The sequence below is a fragment of the Hoplias malabaricus genome, unplaced genomic scaffold, assembly GCF_029633855.1.
Source record: "Hoplias malabaricus isolate fHopMal1 unplaced genomic scaffold, fHopMal1.hap1 scaffold_94, whole genome shotgun sequence".
Classification (NCBI taxonomy): domain Eukaryota; kingdom Metazoa; phylum Chordata; class Actinopteri; order Characiformes; family Erythrinidae; genus Hoplias; species Hoplias malabaricus.
The window spans coordinates 45,393-52,860 of NW_027100991.1; the positions used below are offsets into that span (position 1 = coordinate 45,393).

The following is a 7,468-nucleotide window of genomic DNA, read 5'->3' on the forward strand; positions in this document are numbered from 1 at the left end:
TTCAGAGGTGGCTGAAAACGGTGTCCCTGGTGGTCTAGTGGCTAGGATTCGGCGCTCTCACCGCCGCGGCCCGGGTTAGATTCCCGCTCAGGGAAGCGTGTGCTTTCTTGCACACCAAGTCCACTACAAGACTCTGGAAGCCCCCCACCCACATGCTGTGTAGGTTAAAGGAATGTAAAGCGTCCTCCTTCTGCTACTTCCTTTTTTGCCAAACTTCTAAACGACACGTTGCTGCCTCATTCACCACCTCCACACACCCACACCAGCGTGGCTTTATGCTTTCAAGTCTGCAAGTCTTTTAGGGAGGCAAGATAATGTTTGAGAAATTTGAATGGAACAGTGTAAATGATCCGTCACTGCCTTCAGCAGATTGCACTCTGGCATGCCAGCGCATCTGCAGGCAGGCACCTGGCCATGATATCCGGCAGTGGCGCGAGGGAAAAGAAAAGTCTTCTTCGAGCCGGATTTGAACCCGCGACCTAAGGATTGCCTTATTAACAACTACAGTCCTCCGCTCTACCAACTGAGCTATCAAAGGCGCTAGCCTAAAGAGTTGGACTGAAAACTGACAAGTGCATTTAGGACAGACTCGGATGCTCTCCTATGATTGTAGAACGAGTACATCTGGCAAAAGCCTAGCCCTAGCCCCTGAACTTAATCCTATCTCCTTCCTTTCAGACGTGGCTGAAAACGGTGTCCCTGGTGGTCTAGTGGCTAGGATTCGGCGCTCTCACCGCCGCGGCCCGGGTTCGATTCCCGCTCAGGGAAGCGTGTGCTTTCTTGCACACCAAGTCCACTACAAGACTCTGGAAGCCCCCCACCCACATGCTGTGTAGGTTAAAGGAATGTAAAGCGTCCTCCTTCTGCTACTTCCTTTTTTGCCAAACTTCTAAACGACACGTTGCTGCCTCATTCACCACCTCCACACACCCACACCAGCGTGGCTTTATGCTTTCAAGTCTGCAAGTCTTTTAGGGAGGCAAGATAATGTTTGAGAAATTTGAATGGAACAGTGTAAATGATCCGTCACTGCCTTCAGCAGATTGCACTCTGGCATGCCAGCGCATCTGCAGGCAGGCACCTGGCCATGATATCCGGCAGTGGCGCGAGGGAAAAGAAAAGTCTTCTTCGAGCCGGATTTGAACCCGCGACCTAAGGATTGCCTTATTAACAACTACAGTCCTCCGCTCTACCAACTGAGCTATCAAAGGCGCTAGCCTAAAGAGTTGGACTGAAAACTGACAAGTGCATTTAGGACAGACTCGGATGCTCTCCTATGATTGTAGAACGAGTACATCTGGCAAATGCCTAGCCCTAGCCCCTGAACTTAATCCTATCTCCTTCCTTTCAGACGTGGCTGAAAACGGTGTCCCTGGTGGTCTAGTGGCTAGGATTCGGCGCTCTCTCAGCCACGGCCTGGGTTCGATTCCCGGTCAGGGAAGCGTGTGCTTTCTTGCACACCAAGTCCACTACAAGACTCTGGAAGCCCCCCACCCACATGCTGTGTAGGTTAAAGGAATGTAAAGCGTCCTCCTTCTGCTACTTCCTTTTTTGCCAAACTTCTAAACGACACGTTGCTGCCTCATTCACCACCTCCACACACCCACACCAGCGTGGCTTTATGCTTTCAAGTCTGCAAGTCTTTTAGGGAGGCAAGATAATGTTTGAGAAATTTGAATGGAACAGTGTAAATGATCCGTCACTGCCTTCAGCAGATTGCACTCTGGCATGCCAGCGCATCTGCAGGCAGGCACCTGGCCATGATATCCGGCAGTGGCGCGAGGGAAAAGAAAAGTCTTCTTCGAGCCGGATTTGAACCCGCGACCTAAGGATTGCCTTATTAACAACTACAGTCCTCCACTCTACCAACTGAGCTATCAAAGGCGCTAGCCTAAAGAGTTGGACTGAAAACTGACAAGTGCATTTAGGACAGACTCGGATGCTCTCCTATGATTGTAGAACGAGTACATCTGGCAAAAGCCTAGCCCTAGCCCCTGAACTTAATCCTATCTCCTTCCTTTCAGACGTGGCTGAAAACGGTGTCCCTGGTGGTCTAGTGGCTAGGATTCGGCGCTCTCACCGCCGCGGCCCGGGTTAGATTCCCGCTCAGGGAAGCGTGTGCTTTCTTGCACACCAAGTCCACTACAAGACTCTGGAAGCCCCCCACCCACATGCTGTGTAGGTTAAAGGAATGTAAAGCGTCCTCCTTCTGCTACTTCCTTTTTTGCCAAACTTCTAAACGACACGTTGCTGCCTCATTCACCACCTCCACACACCCACACCAGCGTGGCTTTATGCTTTCAAGTCTGCAAGTCTTTTAGGGAGGCAAGATAATGTTTGAGAAATTTGAATGGAACAGTGTAAATGATCCGTCACTGCCTTCAGCAGATTGCACTCTGGCATGCCAGCGCATCTGCAGGCAGGCACCTGGCCATGATATCCGGCAGTGGCGCGAGGGAAAAGAAAAGTCTTCTTCGAGCCGGATTTGAACCCGCGACCTAAGGATTGCCTTATTAACAACTACAGTCCTCCGCTCTACCAACTGAGCTATCAAAGGTGCTAGCCTAAAGAGTTGGACTGAAAACTGACAAGTGCATTTAGGACAGACTCGGATGCTCTCCTATGATTGTAGAACGAGTACATCTGGCAAAAGCCTAGCCCTAGCCCCTGAACTTAATCCTATCTCCTTCCTTTCAGAGGGGGCTGAAAACGGTGTCCCTGTTGGTCTAGTGGCTAGGATTCGGCGCTCTCACCGCCGCGGCCCGGGTTCGATTCCCGCTCAGGGAAGCGTGTGCTTTCTTGCACACCAAGTCCACTACAAGACTCTGGAAGCCCCCCACCCACATGCTGTGTAGGTTAAAGGAATGTAAAGCGTCCTCCTTCTGCTACTTCCTTTTTTGCCAAACTTCTAAACGACACGTTGCTGCCTCATTCACCACCTCCACACACCCACACCAGCGTGGCTTTATGCTTTCAAGTCTGCAAGTCTTTTAGGGAGGCAAGATAATGTTTGAGAAATTTGAATGGAACAGTGTAAATGATCCGTCACTGCCTTCAGCAGATTGCACTCTGGCATGCCAGCGCATCTGCAGGCAGGCACCTGGCCATGATATCCGGCAGTGGCGCGAGGGAAAAGAAAAGTCTTCTTCGAGCCGGATTTGAACCCGCGACCTAAGGATTGCCTTATTAACAACTACAGTCCTCCGCTCTACCAACTGAGCTATCAAAGGCGCTAGCCTAAAGAGTTGGACTGAAAACTGACAAGTGCATTTAGGACAGACTCGGATGCTCTCCTATGATTGTAGAACGAGTACATCTGGCAAAAGCCTAGCCCTAGCCCCTGAACTTAATCCTATCTCCTTCCTTTCAGAGGTGGCTGAAAACGGTGTCCCTGGTGGTCTAGTGGCTAGGATTCGGCGCTCTCACCGCCGCGGCCCGGGTTAGATTCCCGCTCAGGGAAGCGTGTGCTTTCTTGCACACCAAGTCCACTACAAGACTCTGGAAGCCCCCCACCCACATGCTGTGTAGGTTAAAGGAATGTAAAGCGTCCTCCTTCTGCTACTTCCTTTTTTGCCAAACTTCTAAACGACACGTTGCTGCCTCATTCACCACCTCCACACACCCACACCAGCGTGGCTTTATGCTTTCAAGTCTGCAAGTCTTTTAGGGAGGCAAGATAATGTTTGAGAAATTTGAATGGAACAGTGTAAATGATCCGTCACTGCCTTCAGCAGATTGCACTCTGGCATGCCAGCGCATCTGCAGGCAGGCACCTGGCCATGATATCCGGCAGTGGCGCGAGGGAAAAGAAAAGTCTTCTTCGAGCCGGATTTGAACCCGCGACCTAAGGATTGCCTTATTAACAACTACAGTCCTCCGCTCTACCAACTGAGCTATCAAAGGCGCTAGCCTAAAGAGTTGGACTGAAAACTGACAAGTGCATTTAGGACAGACTCGGATGCTCTCCTATGATTGTAGAACGAGTACATCTGGCAAAAGCCTAGCCCTAGCCCCTGAACTTAATCCTATCTCCTTCCTTTCAGAGGTGGCTGAAAACGGTGTCCCTGGTGGTCTAGTGGCTAGGATTCGGCGCTTTCACCGCCACGGCCCGGGTTCGATTCCCGCTCAGGGAAGCGTGTGCTTTCTTGCACACCAAGTCCACTACAAGACTCTGGAAGCCCCCCACCCACATGCTGTGTAGGTTAAAGGAATGTAAAGCGTCCTCCTTCTGCTACTTCCTTTTTTGCCAAACTTCTAAACGACACGTTGCTGCCTCATTCACCACCTCCACACACCCACACCAGCGTGGCTTTATGCTTTCAAGTCTGCAAGTCTTTTAGGGAGGCAAGATAATGTTTGAGAAATTTGAATGGAACAGTGTAAATGATCCGTCACTGCCTTCAGCAGATTGCACTCTGGCATGCCAGCGCATCTGCAGGCAGGCACCTGGCCATGATATCCGGCAGTGGCGCGAGGGAAAAGAAAAGTCTTCTTCGAGCCGGATTTGAACCCGCGACCTAAGGATTGCCTTATTAACAACTACAGTCCTCCGCTCTACCAACTGAGCTATCAAAGGCGCTAGCCTAAAGAGTTGGACTGAATACTGACAAGTGCATTTAGGACAGACTCGGATGCTCTCCTATGATTGTAGAACGAGTACATCTGGCAAAAGCCTAGCCCTAGCCCCTGAACTTAATCCTATCTCCTTCCTTTCAGAGGTGGCTGAAAACGGTGTCCCTGGTGGTCTAGTGGCTAGGATTCGGCGCTTTCACCGCCGCGGCCCGGGTTCGATTCCCGCTCAGGGAAGCGTGTGCTTTCTTGCACACCAAGTCCACTACAAGACTCTGGAAGCCCCCCACCCACATGCTGTGTAGGTTAAAGGAATGTAAAGCGTCCTCCTTCTGCTACTTCCTTTTTTGCCAAACTTCTAAACGACACGTTGCTGCCTCATTCACCACCTCCACACACCCACACCAGCGTGGCTTTATGCTTTCAAGTCTGCAAGTCTTTTAGGGAGGCAAGATAATGTTTGAGAAATTTGAATGGAACAGTGTAAATGATCCGTCACTGCCTTCAGCAGATTGCACTCTGGCATGCCAGCGCATCTGCAGGCAGGCACCTGGCCATGATATCCGGCAGTGGCGCGAGGGAAAAGAAAAGTCTTCTTCGAGCCGGATTTGAACCCGCGACCTAAGGATTGCCTTATTAACAACTACAGTCCTCCGCTCTACCAACTGAGCTATCAAAGGCGCTAGCCTAAAGAGTTGGACTGAATACTGACAAGTGCATTTAGGACAGACTCGGATGCTCTCCTATGATTGTAGAACGAGTACATCTGGCAAAAGCCTAGCCCTAGCCCCTGAACTTAATCCTATCTCCTTCCTTTCAGAGGTGGCTGAAAACGGTGTCCCTGGTGGTCTAGTGGCTAGGATTCGGCGCTCTCACCGCCGCGGCCCGGGTTAGATTCCCGCTCAGGGAAGCGTGTGCTTTCTTGCACACCAAGTCCACTACAAGACTCTGGAAGCCCCCCACCCACATGCTGTGTAGGTTAAAGGAATGTAAAGCGTCCTCCTTCTGCTACTTCCTTTTTTGCCAAACTTCTAAACGACACGTTGCTGCCTCATTCACCACCTCCACACACCCACACCAGCGTGGCTTTATGCTTTCAAGTCTGCAAGTCTTTTAGGGAGGCAAGATAATGTTTGAGAAATTTGAATGGAACAGTGTAAATGATCCGTCACTGCCTTCAGCAGATTGCACTCTGGCATGCCAGCGCATCTGCAGGCAGGCACCTGGCCATGATATCCGGCAGTGGCGCGAGGGAAAAGAAAAGTCTTCTTCGAGCCGGATTTGAACCCGCGACCTAAGGATTGCCTTATTAACAACTACAGTCCTCCGCTCTACCAACTGAGCTATCAAAGGCGCTAGCCTAAAGAGTTGGACTGAAAACTGACAAGTGCATTTAGGACAGACTCGGATGCTCTCCTATGATTGTAGAACGAGTACATCTGGCAAAAGCCTAGCCCTAGCCCCTGAACTTAATCCTATCTCCTTCCTTTCAGACGTGGCTGAAAACGGTGTCCCTGGTGGTCTAGTGGCTAGGATTCGGCGCTCTCACCGCCGCGGCCCGGGTTCGATTCCCGCTCAGGGAAGCGTGTGCTTTCTTGCACACCAAGTCCACTACAAGACTCTGGAAGCCCCCCACCCACATGCTGTGTAGGTTAAAGGAATGTAAAGCGTCCTCCTTCTGCTACTTCCTTTTTTGCCAAACTTCTAAACGACACGTTGCTGCCTCATTCACCACCTCCACACACCCACACCAGCGTGGCTTTATGCTTTCAAGTCTGCAAGTCTTTTAGGGAGGCAAGATAATGTTTGAGAAATTTGAATGGAACAGTGTAAATGATCCGTCACTGCCTTCAGCAGATTGCACTCTGGCATGCCAGCGCATCTGCAGGCAGGCACCTGGCCATGATATCCGGCAGTGGCGCGAGGGAAAAGAAAAGTCTTCTTCGAGCCGGATTTGAACCCGCGACCTAAGGATTGCCTTATTAACAACTACAGTCCTCCGCTCTACCAACTGAGCTATCAAAGGCGCTAGCCTAAAGAGTTGGACTGAAAACTGACAAGTGCATTTAGGACAGACTCGGATGCTCTCCTATGATTGTAGAACGAGTACATCTGGCAAATGCCTAGCCCTAGCCCCTGAACTTAATCCTATCTCCTTCCTTTCAGACGTGGCTGAAAACGGTGTCCCTGGTGGTCTAGTGGCTAGGATTCGGCGCTCTCTCAGCCGCGGCCTGGGTTCGATTCCCGGTCAGGGAAGCGTGTGCTTTCTTGCACACCAAGTCCACTACAAGACTCTGGAAGCCCCCCACCCACATGCTGTGTAGGTTAAAGGAATGTAAAGCGTCCTCCTTCTGCTACTTCCTTTTTTGCCAAACTTCTAAACGACACGTTGCTGCCTCATTCACCACCTCCACACACCCACACCAGCGTGGCTTTATGCTTTCAAGTCTGCAAGTCTTTTAGGGAGGCAAGATAATGTTTGAGAAATTTGAATGGAACAGTGTAAATGATCCGTCACTGCCTTCAGCAGATTGCACTCTGGCATGCCAGCGCATCTGCAGGCAGGCACCTGGCCATGATATCCGGCAGTGGCGCGAGGGAAAAGAAAAGTCTTCTTCGAGCCGGATTTGAACCCGCGACCTAAGGATTGCCTTATTAACAACTACAGTCCTCCACTCTACCAACTGAGCTATCAAAGGCGCTAGCCTAAAGAGTTGGACTGAAAACTGACAAGTGCATTTAGGACAGACTCGGATGCTCTCCTATGATTGTAGAACGAGTACATCTGGCAAAAGCCTAGCCCTAGCCCCTGAACTTAATCCTATCTCCTTCCTTTCAGACGTGGCTGAAAACGGTGTCCCTGGTGGTCTAGTGGCTAGGATTCGGCGCTCTCACCGCC

General features: G+C 50.8%; 2 non-coding genes across 2 annotated transcripts; both read left to right on the forward strand.

Annotated features, from left to right (window-relative positions):
• The first annotated feature begins 4,061 nt into the window (after positions 1 to 4,061).
• On the forward strand, positions 4,062 to 4,133 carry trnae-uuc (transfer RNA glutamic acid (anticodon UUC)). The gene has a single exon. It is a non-coding gene; the product is annotated as a tRNA-Glu (tRNA).
• Positions 4,134 to 4,734: 601 nt separating this feature from the next.
• trnae-uuc (transfer RNA glutamic acid (anticodon UUC)) lies at positions 4,735 to 4,806 on the forward strand. Its single transcript has one exon. It is a non-coding gene; the product is annotated as a tRNA-Glu (tRNA).
• The last annotated feature ends 2,662 nt before the right edge of the window (positions 4,807 to 7,468 follow it).